The sequence below is a fragment of the Nipponia nippon genome, unplaced genomic scaffold (genome assembly GCF_047370975.1).
Source record: "Nipponia nippon isolate SJK-2023a ecotype South Korea unplaced genomic scaffold, ASM4737097v1 scaffold_2, whole genome shotgun sequence".
Lineage (NCBI taxonomy): Eukaryota > Metazoa > Chordata > Aves > Pelecaniformes > Threskiornithidae > Nipponia > Nipponia nippon.
Genome location: NW_028262336.1, coordinates 22,893,951 through 22,908,216, shown reverse-complemented (window position 1 = coordinate 22,908,216; position 14,266 = coordinate 22,893,951). Strand labels below are relative to the sequence as shown.

At 40.0% G+C, this 14,266-nt stretch overlaps 1 protein-coding gene across 7 annotated transcripts in view; it reads left to right on the top strand.

The window, feature by feature from the left end:
* NRIP1 (nuclear receptor interacting protein 1) overlaps positions 1 to 14,266 on the top strand; it is a 77,240-nt gene that overhangs the window by 16,208 nt on the left and 46,766 nt on the right. Inside the window, exon 3 of one of the 7 annotated variants that reach the window (XM_087758141.1) lies at positions 6,392 to 6,498. The exons of the other annotated variants lie outside the window; for them this stretch is intronic. The gene's annotated coding sequence lies outside the window, so the exon portion shown is untranslated. The remainder of the gene's footprint in view (positions 1 to 6,391; positions 6,499 to 14,266) is intronic. 7 annotated transcript variants of the gene reach the window in all.

Below are 14,266 nucleotides of genomic sequence, written 5' to 3'. Positions count from 1 at the left end.
TCTGAAAAGATGCCCTGGATTGTAGAAATAGCAGTGGCTGGTTGAATAATTCAGAGAAGTAACGTAAAATAGTGAAATATTCCTGAATATTGCAGTTATTGTGCTTCGGTATCAAAACTGTAGGCAGGAGAAAGACACCCGTTATCACATGCCCTTCTAATAGTATCAGAGCTGGTGGTACCAGGAACATCAAATACTCTTTTAAGACTGGGAGGGAAGTAATGGATGGGGTCCGTTTTTCAATTCCTGAACACCTGTCGTGCTGTCCTGGGGATGAAGCACATAATATGGGGGTAGCTTTATGGGTGTTGTGTATTTTGAATTTGTTTTTTGGGATTGTGGAGGGTTTTTTGTTGATTCATTTTTTTTTTTTAATCCTAATTTAGATTCTATATTTAAAACCTCTTATCATATGACCTCATACTTTCTCGTTAGGACAAATTAGGGCAGAGGGCGACCTTATGACATATTTGAAATTGTAGTGATGAAGTTTACTTGTAGAAATTTTAGAAAAATATGTAGTGATAGAAGTCCTGGGGGGGATAAGTTGTAATTATTTTGTATGCTTTCATATCTTTCTGAGTGAGAGCCTTACTCTTTCTGGGTAAAACAGGTATCACTTGGATGGATCAAATATGAAATTTCTAAATGTGTCACTTCTAAAAACCATTTCTGCAAAAATGATGTTTGGAAGCTTCTCGTGATTTGAAGGGTACAAATAATATAATGCTCTTCAGATGTAATAAATAAAAATGAGTTGGAGAAACAAACGCATGGTTAACTTTCAGCCTGCATAAATAGCCTTGCTAATTAAGGTAGGGGCAGATATCCTTATGATTTTCTCTTTTGATTTAATCACTAGACTATATAAACAAATGTGTAAATATAAACTTATTCATAAACTGACTTTTCTGAATTCTGACTCCCCATACACACACTAATGGTGTGTTCCAGCACTGTATTCTGGTATTTGTTATTTACAAGTGAGTCACTTAAGATATGTAGAAATAACTGGTAATTACTAAAATGAGATCATAGAGGAGAAGAAAAAGGTATAATATCTTCTGTATACTTTTATTAGCTCTCTTTGGTTACCTTGTGTGTGCTATTTAGTCTTTGCCGATTGCTCATGTGTAATGTGTGCATAAAACATTTTCTTCTGGAAATGCGAAGTGGTTTATGTTGAGCTGTTTGATGACCTTGGTACAACCAGGAGGCTTGTGTCCCATTGGATTTGACCAGCACTGAATAATTTGATACTTTTTGTGGTCTGTACGCATTGCTTCCCCTCAGTTTACAAGCACTGTTTGCCACTCCTTGGGACTACATGCGTAAGTAATATATGTCTTAACTAATCTCAACTACATTTTTGGAGTTATTTGAGGACCTCAGTTTCAGGTGGACATCTTGAATGAGTTGGGTCTAGCAGTTGGCATTCTTCAGAGACGTGGGTTTTTTGAAAAAAAAGTTCTTTAATTTCTGGGAAAGCCTCTTAATGTGGTACACAAAGGAACGTGATAGAGATATGAAGACTTACTAGGTCTAAGTACTTGGCACTTGAGGACACTGATACTTGTGTCACTGGCACTACCACTTGTTGGAGAGTTAAGGCTATTGCCACAATTTGGCACCTTAACTTCTATGTGACTTGCTTGATTCTCTGTGGGTGAGGGGGGAAAGTCTTCATGAAATAAATGTTAGTTAGCAGTGTGCAGATGATAGGAATTTTGATAATCAGTTCAGGCTAGCCTGAGTATCCCTTAATTTTACAACTTGTTAAACACTATGTGCTCCCATCATTGCATGGGACTTGCAGAGTCTGTTCTGCACACACACAAGCCAGGCACCCCATTTTTTTGTCCTTTTTGTGATATGATCATTGCATTAATAGCTTTAAAGTTTGTTTTTATAAAATACATTATAAATATATATAGTGCTGGAACTGCTCTAAGCCTAGTAGCCAGTCTAGGGCATGAACTCTCACAAGTGGAAAACCAGCAAAATGTGATGTGTAGCCAAAACTATGTAGTAGTTCTAGGCAGCAAAATGAAGGAACAAATCCATGCCTTACCTCCCAGCTCTGGTGAGGGGCTTTAGCATCCATCAGTGGCTGCTTGAGTTTTGGTCTGCAGATACTGCTCATTGGTTAGTTGATGTAAAATAGCTGGTTAAATTCCTCCCCCCCACCCCCTTTTAATCACAATTGCATTTGTTTGCCCCCCCCCCCCCCCCCCCCCAGCTGTTTACATGTGGAATGGGAAGAGCTGGCTTAGTCTAAAGCAACTTACTTCTTCCTTAAATTGTTCATACTGTCACCACTGGTTGTCTGAAGTCTTTCTTTCCTTTCAAAAGATGTGTGTTGTATACAGGCTTTCAGGTATAAGACCCTTCTAAAGAAAAGTATATAAATAGACTTTGGTTAAAATTGTCACATTTGTGAGCTGTAGCAGGCATAGCTAAAGCTACAGAAGTTGAATTATATCTAGCAAAGAGAAAACTGCCAGAAGGTTTAGTTATGTATTTATACTATGGTCTATGGTGGCTTTGTTCTTCTAAGAGATACTGTCAAACCTAAGCCTCGGCTGGCTACCTGTTGAATGAAGGCGGGTATGCCTACCTATTCTATTTTCTGTAATGTTTGGGAAACGATGCTGGTTTTTTCTTCTTTTAAGCTTTGCAGCATTTAATTAGATGGCTTTATGTCACCTGCTGTGACAGAAAGTACATATAATAGCATGCATGCTGTAGGAAGTTACGGATCTTGGCCTGTAAGTGCTGTGCCCTGTTCCTGTACACACGGGTGACTCTTTCCCCATTTTGTTTTTTCTACTTTTAGTGGGAAAGGGTGGGATGCAAACCTGTGGGAGGCTGACTTCCATGTCCTTGCTGCTTCCAGTAGTGGAACAGACAGGCTCAACAGGGATATCTGGGCACAGAGAGGGGAAAAAGTACCCAGACTCGAGTTTAAAAATTAATCTGGGAAGGACATTCTAAAAATAGATTAGAGCATGTGAACGTATACCTGTGAGAAAGAGAACGTAAAAGATTTGGTCCTAAAAGAGGCTTTTTAACAGGATAGCTGTATGTATCTCTTTCAACATGCCAAATTGGACATTCGTGATGCTTAAAAATATTTATTCCTGTTATGAGGGAAACTTGTCTTGGTTTGCTTTCACTGCTTCCCGCACTACTTGTAAGCTTCAAATAGGGGGTGTGACAGAACATCAGACTAAAGTAGAACACACCCGATTTAGGGGAAATAGCCCTACTGCCTGCAGAAAGTGAGCTCTTTTTTAGAGGTAAAGACTGAGTTTGTGACCAAACAGTTAACACTTTTTTAATATGCTAACTAACATTTATTTTACTTGTTCCTTTTAGTAGCTATATTGCAGTAAATGTGCCTTTTCCAAGGAAGACAGTCCCTTAAACATACCGTGCACTGATTCCAGGGGGAGCTCAGCATGTAAATGGGTGAAACTATACTGTCTCCTGTGAGTTGGTGGTTTGGTTATTGTAGTTTCCTTTTGCTGGAAGGAGTAGATTATATCCAAGGAAAAAGTGATTTTTTTTTTTTTTCTTCCCCCCCCTCCAAGTCATAACTGTGTGTTTTGCTTCATATGCTAATGATTGTTTTGTAATCCAGGAGCACAGAAATTGTAGCTGGAAGTAGCACTCCACTGCGTTTTGGAGTGTAAAACCACATGCACGCACTAAAACAGGGTAGGAATGGGACTGTTAAAGTTTTACAGGTGTGGGCCTAAAACATGGGGACTTAAGTTGGCCTGAGCATCCAGAAGGGAGGTCTGTGGCAAGAGTATACCCCATCTCGGAGCCCCGCAGGCTTATGCCAGCATTCCTGGGTGGATATTGAGTCTAGCACTGACAAAACACCTGCTTCTAGTTGCATGGAGGCGTTATTTAACAATAGCATACAACAGAATATAAGAAAAGATGCTGCCATAAAACTAGCGAGAATGGCAACATCTTCCCAGCAGTGCACTGTATTAGACCAGCTTGTGGATTAGTCTGGGACAAAACTAAGACCAGGTAAAACAAGAGGTAACCCTCTCACCAGCCATAGTCTTCATTCAGAAACAAATAGAGTAAATATCCTTATTTTAGTTTTCATCATCGTCTGTCTTCTTGCTAGACTTAGAGATTAGAAGGCAACAAGAACCTGACCTGTGCTTTAGTTTAAGGAATTGAAATACTTCTCTTACTTGACCTCTTAATACAGAGGCAAATGCTCCCTGACCCATGTATGTGGCCAATGCAGTTAGGATTCAAAGTTGTTATCAATGGGGGCTGTCTAACCTCTGCTAATCAATTTCAGTTTTAAACCAGGGTCAAATAATGTGAGATTTTGCTTGCACAGAAGGGTGACATTGTGTATGTGAGGGAAAGCTTGGGAATATTCACTTAATTAGATATGGAAATAAAAGAAAGTAGCAAGAGTGAATCCTTATCTATAAAGACCAAGTACACAGATTGATGTTACAGCTTGGTTTCACTGAGCAGGGAAGTCCTATCCCTGGCCCATCAGTCCTGCTGCTTCACTGGTACAGGCATAGACAGTGGTATTACCTTGTTGGGAGCAGTTTAAGGAGGTGCAATTATTTGTCCTATTAAAAATATAAATGTCTGCTGTCTTTATTACCTGAGCCAGCCTACTGCAGAATCAGGAAAGAGAGTGCTGTTACTCATCAAAGTGTCGGGGGTAGGATGTGCTATCTAGGGAAGGGTTTGAGCAAGGGCATAAGCAGAAGCAAAATGGGGGACTGGAAGTGATGGGGTTTTTTTATTTTGTTTTATCATTGTCCACCCCGAGGCTCACCCGAGTCTCTGGGCAAATGATCAAGAACAGCAGCAAGAGATGGATAAACAAAACGCGAGTTAGGTATGTTAGGTGATTCTCTGAACAAGAAGAGTATTTCCTTCCAAGAGACTGTGTTGGAAGCTTTCTAGTTTTCTTTTGCTCTTTATTTTGTCCTTTTCCAATTTTATTTATTTATTTTTAGTACTTCTCCAAAGTAAAGAAAAAACATAATCACATATTTAAGTAGAGGATGTTTTTGAGTCAGGCTTATGAGATATTCTACTCTAGTTTTGCAAAAGGAAATGTTATTAAATCGGAAGTCTGACTCATACGTGTTGCGTTCTTTCATCATAAAATGCAATTCTGTACTATGGTTAATAAGTGACTATTCTAGCCTAGTATTGTATGACGAGGCACGTATCACCACAGTAACTTCTGAATGCATTGGATAATCTAAACTAATTTAAACAAAAAACAAACAAACAAAAAATAAATTGAATTTTATGAAGACCACTAATTTCCTGTAAGTTTTGCAATAACAGGCCTTGAATTATTTACAAGTTTGCCTACAGGATAAAAAAGTGGAACAAACTTATGGAATTGCTGTTCCAACAAACAAGCCATTCTGTCATCCAAAAGTATGCATACCTACTATTTTTGCCTACTGCATGAAAATGTTAGTATAATTTGGATAAGAAGGCATCAATCACAAGAAGCAGATCTAGTTTCATAAGTTCAGGTTCATGAGACTCTTCTGACTCAGGAACATTAAAGCAGCCTTAGCTAATAGCGAAACTGAATTAGCAGTAAGTAGACAAAATGGAAATATGCTCTTTAGTTTACCACTTTATAGATTTTTGTGTTTAAAAATAAAAAAAGTAACTTTTTTGGCCTAATATTAAAGTGTATCAATTTATTTAATAGCTTTAAAAACATACGCTGTTTTAACTAAAGTAATATTCTTAGAGGTGTGGCAAAAGCAAGCAGTGTCTGTTTTTCAAGTAATAAAGTATTCCATGTAGGAGTTAATGCCATACTTGTTAAATTTGTCTAGAAATGCTGATAGCATGTTCATAGAAAAGTGCTTTGAAAGACTATAGCTTCTCTGCTGCTGAAAAAATGAGCATTTTGTCTTTTAACCCCCTAACATATTATTAACAACTCATTGTAACACTTCTCCTGAATCAAAATGAGATAAATATCCCTTAAATGCTCTCCTCCTATTTTTTGTGTGCGTATGGTGTAGAAGTATCACTTAGAGCAGTAGGAGAGAGATGGGGGTAGGGGGCTCTAGGATTAGATTGCGCTAAACTAATAAATCTGCAAGCAGAAATGGGCACTTGCAGAGAGGTGTATCGCAAAGGGAGACGTGGAGTTGTGTATGCTGCAGTCTCAGTATTGCATTGCCTGTTCAGTGCAAATGCACTGAATTGAAGAAGCCCTTTCTGCCTTTCTCCTTCTTAGCCATTTTAAGGGGCCCTGGATAGCCCTAGTGTTTGGGTTCTCTGCTTGATGCAGAAAGGCAATTCCAGGCTGTGCAAAAGCCGAATTAAACCTTGACCTGTTTCCCTATAGGTTGCTGGGATGTATCTGGCTGCCACATGTAACGGGATTGAGCAAAGGGCACTGAGATCTGCAGTTCTGGGGGCATTTTTCCTTTAACACAGAAGTTGGACTTGCTGGTTGGTATTCTTGGTTCCCGGCATCAGTCTTTAATCTGTACAGCTGTCGTCTGCACTAGGAATTTGTGTACGTAATACCTGTTCAAGATGCGGCCTTCCAGAGCTTTGCTCTGAAGACTACCGGAGACCTATCCTTATATGAATGAAAGGGCAGAAAAGGCATGATTGGATATTTCCAAATCAACAAAGCCTCTTGAAAAGTATTAATAGGTTATCAACATTTTGTTGACTGCAAATATGGGTATAGAATCATAGAATATCTCGAGTTGGAAGGGACCCATAAGGCTCATTGAGTCCAACTCTCTGCTCCTCGCAAGACTAAAACTAAGCCATATGGCCAAGAGGGTCATTCAGATGCTCCTTGAACTCTGACAGGCTTGGTGCCATGCCCACTTCCCTGGGGAGCCTGTTCCAGTGACCGGCCCCTTCTCAGTGAAGAACCTTCTCCTGATGTCCAAATGAGTAAGGGAAAGATCTACTCTAGTTCGTAATCACTGGGAGATTCCCCTGGCTTTCTCCCAGTAATACAGGCAGACTGTGGTGATTCCTCTTGGCTTATGTGGAGAAATACTGTGTACTTCTTATTACAAGTACTTTTAGGGTTAATTTTGACTGTTGCCGTATTTGAACGTTTTATGCCTTACCTGGATCTGGAACGGCAGGCACCATATAGAACAGAAAGAAAAAATATTTTAAGGCATTATGTTTTAGGTTCATTTTTTGTTATGTATGTTTGTTTGTTTTTTAAATGGCATTGGCTAGATTTTTAGAAAATGATCCTTGACACAGAAAATTTGGACAAAGTGTTAGGTATCTTTAATGGCTAAAGAGCTTGTATTTGGGTGAGGACAGAGTCTTTTTGTGTTGTCATTGGACTGAGCTGTCGATGGTCCAGAGTACTGCACATGCTGTAATTGCCAAGTACTTGGCTTGACTGATAAATTACTTCTTCCAAATATTGTTCCTTCCAAATATTGCTTTAAAAAGTATATTTTGACACCTGTATTCTTAAACTTTTGAATAAAATAATACAGATATTGTTGGACTTGCTGTAGACTTTTGATTTTCCAGCTGTGTTTGGGTCTAAGTGTAGCTATCAGGTTGTAGGCTAAATATTAGCTTAGGGTCTGTCACTTGAGCTATTGTATTGCAGCACTGTAAAGAAGTTTTCTAACACTACAAATGGGCACTTAACCCATATTGGGTTTGCAAGGAACTTCAAAAACTACAGTCAGACTCCGATAAAGTTATCTACTGTAAAATTATTTTTTGGTGGCACTTCAACATTTAAAAAGCATCAAGATTCAGCAGGGCTTAAATGCAAAGGAAAATATTGATTACAATCTGGAAACCTGCTATGAGTTATGGACTACAACTATATATTTTCATCTTTTACTCTTTAAAAATTAATCTGTTCATTTTATCTCTGTTGTATAAAAGGCTGTGTTGTTCAAGCTGTGTGGATAAGTAAGGTGAGCCCCTGGTTGTTTTCTGCTCCAGCTGTAGCTCTGGAAAATACATTAATTGTAAAGGGTCGTGGAGTTGCCTGTTCTTTACATGAACCCATTACGTACCTTAAAATTTTCTTCATCTACTGTAAGTAATATTTTGGAAATAATTGGAAGAGTATGTGGAAGAAGATACCCTTCACATGAGCAGTGGTTCCAGTATCTGACCTTCATGGCATTGGCCGTGATGATAACTCTGGGATTGAAAATGTGAATTTGAATTCTCTTTCTTGTTTGTATTAGTAAGGTGTATTCTCAAAATTACTACTGTTCCTAATCAATCATCTTCCCTCAAAAAACAAAATAATAAAAAAATCATCCGAGATCTTTGGTATCAGATGAATGTTCTGGGGTTTTAAATCCTGTATTCTGGTCTTTGCCTCATCAACAGTGATAGCTTTGACTACTGTGTTACTGTGTGGTGTGTGTCTGTCCATCCCCTGTCCCCCCAAAAAACCTAGTGTATGTTTCTTTCTGAGTGCTGATCAGTCTTGCTACTGCTTTCTCTTTCTCCAGATACTTCCTCAGCACTGTTACCTACTTCACCTTCAAAAAAAAAAAAAAAAAACCACAACTGCAGGGTGATTTATTTCATTTAATAGTTTAAAAAACAGAAAAGCAAAAAAAAAAATCATCCTTTACTTTGGGAGTATTTTGTTTGGATGGCCTTTTTTTTTTTTTTTTTTTTTTTTTTTAATTCTGTTTTCAGCCAGTACTCTTGTGCATGGTGTTCTGAAGCACCCATTGACTTCTCTGGGTAACTGAGAGTCAGCCGGTCTTGTGCTCTTGTCAATAAAAAGATGACTTGCTTTTCCGGGTCATCTTTCCTTTCCAGTTGGGCATTGCACGTGCTTTGCATTCGGAGTATGTGGAGGTAAAAGTAGCAGCAAACACAAAGGTAAAGCACTAAAGGCAGGTAGTACTAGTTTGCTAGAAACTGAAGTGTTTCATCTGTCCTTTTACATAAGTGTTTTGTAATTTGCTGCTTTTCTGAGGTACTTACAGCCAGCGGTCTCCCAGCCTGCTGCATCAGGACTCAGAAAAGTGTCCGTAAGGGGGTTCCATGTCATGGTGGTAGTCCCTGACTTTGCGACCTCCGCACGAGGCTCCAGGCCAGGCTGCTCTTGAGGCTGCACTTGACCAGAGCTACAAAGCTTCAGTTTGAGGAGTAGGCAGCTGCCTGTCTGCGGAGAGGGCACGGGTGGCAAGAACATGCTCGGGCAGTTCTTCAACAGCTGCGTTGGCTTCCTTTTGGCTTCTGGGTGCAATTCAAGGTTTTGGCCTCGATTGCTTTTAAGCCTAACGTGACTTGAGCTCCGGCTGAGAGGCTGCCTGCTTTTTTGATCCAACATAGCAATTAATGTCAACTGGGATACTTGACCTAGATCATCCTGGTTTTTAATGTCAAGTAGCCATTGGCAGGAAGTTCTTCGAGAAGGACTTTTGACTGTGGAATGTGCTCCCAACCTGGTCTGGTGGAGTCAGCTTGCTAAGTGGGCTCAGCGCCAGCCCTATCTTATTTCTTTGCCTATGGAGATGAGGAATTGTTCAGTGCTTCTCCTGTTCTCCTCTGCCCCTGAAGAAAGGCAGGTTAATGTGGGTTTATAATCACTACACTAAGATTTTCCACTTGAGTCATGTGGGAAGGTAAGTGAAATATATTTTAAAGAAAAAATAGCATACATGCCTTTATACATAAAAGGGCTTTTTTCCTGAGAGAATTTAATTGAACGTTTTGCATGAAATGAAAGCAAAAGACATTTCCTCACACGGACCGGTTTGAAAGTACGGCAAGTTAAATTTAGATAAGTGCTGTTTTCTTTCAGCTTTGTGGAAGACTCTACAGTTTGCTGCCAGGCACAGAAAGCTTCCTTCCTGCTGGGAAAGGAGATTTGTCAAACCATTAAAACCATCGCCAAGTTCTTAAGTTTAAAGTACCCTCCCCAAGCCTCATAGCTGAATAGACTGTAAAAGGGCCGCTTTACCCCACGAGAAGGTGTTTGATGCTTTTTTTTTTTTTTTTTTTTTCCCCCCTGGCTATGCCATTTCTGATGTGGTTGGCCAGTTCAGCGAATAAAAAATACTCAGGAGCAAAAGTAGTTTTGAGAAGGAGGGGTTTTGTCCAGAGCGCTGCATGACAACTGCACACCAAAGCCGGAGTGAACTGTGGGAATATAAGTACAGTCCTAACTTTGGCCTCGAAAAGCTCTGTTCTCTTACACCTACTGTGAGATGGCTGAACGTTTATTGGCAAATGCCCAACAGCCAACCGAGATGACTGTGGTTATAGAAGGATACGAGGGAGGAAGAGGGGAGATAGTTTTGATCTAAAGCCCTACTTTAGTTCAGGGAGCTGGGACCAAGTGCTAACAGTGCAGCTACATCGTGCCTCTTTTTGCTCAGGTGAGAGACTGCCTGGTCCTACAGGCTGAGAGAGTTCAGCTTGCATGTCTGCTTTGGACAGGATAGGAAAAGTCTGACCACCTCCCTTTCCTCAACATGTTCTAACCCTTTTCTAGTCAGTCTGGCTTCTGCAGAGTTTTGGGAACATACAGGAGAAAAAAGGAGAGGAATTAAAGGGATTAGAAATAAGGAAAAAAGTTACTTGTTTCTGGAAGAGCTTAGGAAGTAAAACAGAAGTAGAATTAGAGAACTTGACAATATTCATAATTTTAGTTCTTGACTATCCAATAAAAATGAGGACTCTCTCAGGAAAAATGAGAGGTTACAGAGATGATAAACCTGATCAGGTGGCTTGATTCAAAGTCAACTGAAGATTTACTGGTTTCAGCAGATTTTGGATAATACTTTTTTCTTTTTAAAGCGTAGAACAAAAGAAAAAAGGCTTAAGGAATGGAAAACTTGAAGGAAGTAAGGAAATAAACTAGAGGAGAATATATAGGTCATACCTAAAGGGAAAGATCTTTTGGTAAGTCTTTTTTGAAGACTGGTAAAGAGAGGCAGTTTGTATGCTAATGAGAAGAGTTACTAACTGGAGTGAGGCAATTCTTATGACATCTGAGGGGAAAAGTACTGAAGGAATAAGTGCAAGCTGCTGAACATGTTGAAATAAACACGCTAATTGGAGTCTTGTAACTAAAAGCAGTTATGTGAAGGACTGGTGGTACCCACTAGCACGCATCCACTGTATTGAGTGGGAAACTGAGAACTTACATGATCGGTATTTAGTTACTGATTCTTAAATGGAGGGGATTAAGATGGTGCTAGGACATAGCGTGGGATTTCTCTCACCTGTGTTATAGATGTCCTCCTCTTCAGTGGAAGTTGAGGGGAAGACTCTATATGTATTCAGCAAAGAGAAACAGGAACCCTGTAGAACTCTTACCAGGCAGGGGACAAACAGGTACTTCTAGGGTGTGATTCATTTGACCTCCTTTACACCTGGGGTATAGAATGAGTTCAGTGGAAGAGCCTAGTTCTTCCCATGGGCTGTGAAGGGAGACTAACATGACCTGTTCAGATACAGACACCTACACTGTAAACATCTTTATTTGGTCAAGTGAATTGTGGCTTGGCATCCACATCTAAGAATGGAAAGACAAGGGTGCTCTGTTATTATGGCTTGCGGTTAAGTGTCAGATGCCCTCCATCCTAGTTGAGTAGAGACTCAACACCTTTTCAGAATGGAAGCTGGCATTCCAGGGCCTCCAGAGGTCTGCCCAGGTAGGGCTAACGATTTATGCTGAAGCGTTGCAAGGGTATTGCCTCTCTGCCATGCCTTCACACACTCCCCCAGGGAAGCGTATCAGGGGCAGCAGAAGCAAACTCACTGTGCCTTCTTGCTCCTCTTGTGTATGTATATTGACACCAGTGCTGGATTGAGCTACGAGGCTGGGTCCTGCAGCATCACTGGCAAGAAGTGAGCGCGTGTATGGTTCACCCAGCTCTGGAGCAAGAAGCGCTTTCAAAGAGCTGGAAGTAGTAGCCTGTTGGATTGCCCCCATCCAGCTGTGATTGATTTACAGGTGAGCGTGCGTAGACGTGAGAAGTGGTCAGATGGTGAGCTCCACAGGGACGCCACTACGGGAGAGCAGAGCGTCTCTGGTGGTGAGGTCTGTCTGGTGACAGGCGCTTGGTGCTTACCTGTAAATCACCTAGCGTGTGTTTGGTGGGCCATGAAAAGTAAATGATTTATTGAAGCTGGTTCCTGGGTGAAATGGGAGTGTTGCGCTGTATTGTTAAATAGGGCCACACGAAACACAAGAACTCATGTTTTGTTATTACTAAAAGTCAGTAATTTTTAATCTTTTGCTTGGACTGTGAGTAATATGCAGATGTTACCATTCTCTCACTTGTTTCTATCATATCTGTACAAATCTGCTTTTATTACTTCAGGGCTTTGAGATTTTTGTTTATGCTGCAGAACTCCTAAACAAATAAATACATGTATATATACTTTTACTTGTAAACTCTGTTTAGTTTTTTTCCTCTCAGTTTTTCCCACAGTTTATTTGGAATACCAGCATATTATATGGTGACTGCAGTATTATTTCTCTGGGTATGCAGTACAATGGATGTCTCAGGAACTGATTTTTTAAAAAAAAAACAAAATAAAAAAGCTTTAATATTCTGTTATTGTGAAATGTGTTCAGGTTAAATTTGTCAGGAAATTTTTGATAGGGAAGTTAAAATCAAATCAAAATGGGTTTTTTTATTAAGTTGTATTAAAATTCAAGGCACTGGACTAATCCTTTTTTAAGAAAAGGAGGGGTGTCAAATTTAGCATTACGACTATTATGAATGATTTTATTAAAGTACGTTTTAAAAGGTAGCCTTGTTGAGAGTGTCTATTGCAAAAAAACATAAACAGATCACTCTCATTATTACACCTGTTTCCTTAAAATGCTCATTGTCTCTGTGCAGGCTCATTTTATAATGTATGCACCTGGTAATGAAAATAATAATTACATTCTTTCACAATGAAACTGTGATTGGGGGGAGGGCAGGGGCGGAGAAACCTCAAGTAATACTAGCAGCCGGGTTCATACACAGTAAAGCTAGCTAATTGACTAGTAAGGCTGATTCTTAACCTAATGTATTTTAAAGCCTAAAGTTATATTTTAAAGCAGTGATTCTCTTTCTAATTGGCACTCCATGTTTGGAAACACCACTTTTTTTTTTCCCCCTCTTATTCTTCCCCTAATTTTTTTCCTGTTTCCTGCCACCCCCACTATGTCTTCTCCCCACCCTCATGTATATGTTCTGACCTTCAGTCATTGAGGAATTGCTCTTGTACTGGGGCTGTGAGTGACATAGGTGCTGACTTGGAAGTGTTTGAAGGAGATGCTACTGAGGAGGTTGGAGAGGTCTGAGAGAAGGTGGCTCTGTTGGTCCAAAAAGTGCACAGGGTGACGAGCCGTGCTGTATGACCAAACCCTAATAAAGTCTCTCAATCCTGGGAAAGACAAGAATGTTATCTAGAGCTGAGTAGCAAAACCAAACTGACGTGGATTAAGATACAGCTATTTGGGTGAGTGCGTGCGTGCTGATTGAAAAGTAGGAAATAATGCAACAGTTGTGTTGCAGCATGTCTGACTAAAAGTATTTGGATTAAATCTGATTTACTTTTTTAGTTCTTAATCTCCTTGCTTTTCATTTTGTTATTGCTTATTGCATTTGTTTGTTTGGGATGATGTGCTTTCTTCATGGTTTCTGTCTGTTTTCTGAATCCTTACCTTTTTCCTTTTAAATATTTTAAATGTTTCTTGGTTTTGTTTGTTTGTTTGTTTTCCCCCCTCCATGTATACTACTTGTCCCAACACTACCCCAAGCACCATTTACTTTCCTGTGTATCCTCTGCATCTCTTTCAAGGCATATTCAAACAGGTCTACTCTTGAATTAGATCTTGAAAATAAGAGGAGCAGCATCAAATGTTTTGACAGCTTAAGACAAACTTCTGACAGTGCCTAAGCTCAGCACAGCCCCGGAGGTCTGTATTCAGGTCGTCTTGCAGGCACAGATTAAAGCTGGAATAGTCTGCAGCCTTGGACTGCGTAGTGATTCCCCTTGTGTTACCGAGGAGAGGAAAATGAGGTGGGAAAAACATCAGACCTGGATGGGTATGCGGGTGTCAGCTTGGGGCAGCTGTAGTGCCAGGGAGCATCCTTTTCAGGATGCCTTTCAGTTGTATCTGAGGTCTAAGGTGGCCTGAGTCCATATAAAACGTGATTTTGGGGAAGGCTGGTCTGATCCATGCATGAGTGCTGCACGTTTGGTATGGTGTCAGTTTTTCCTTTTT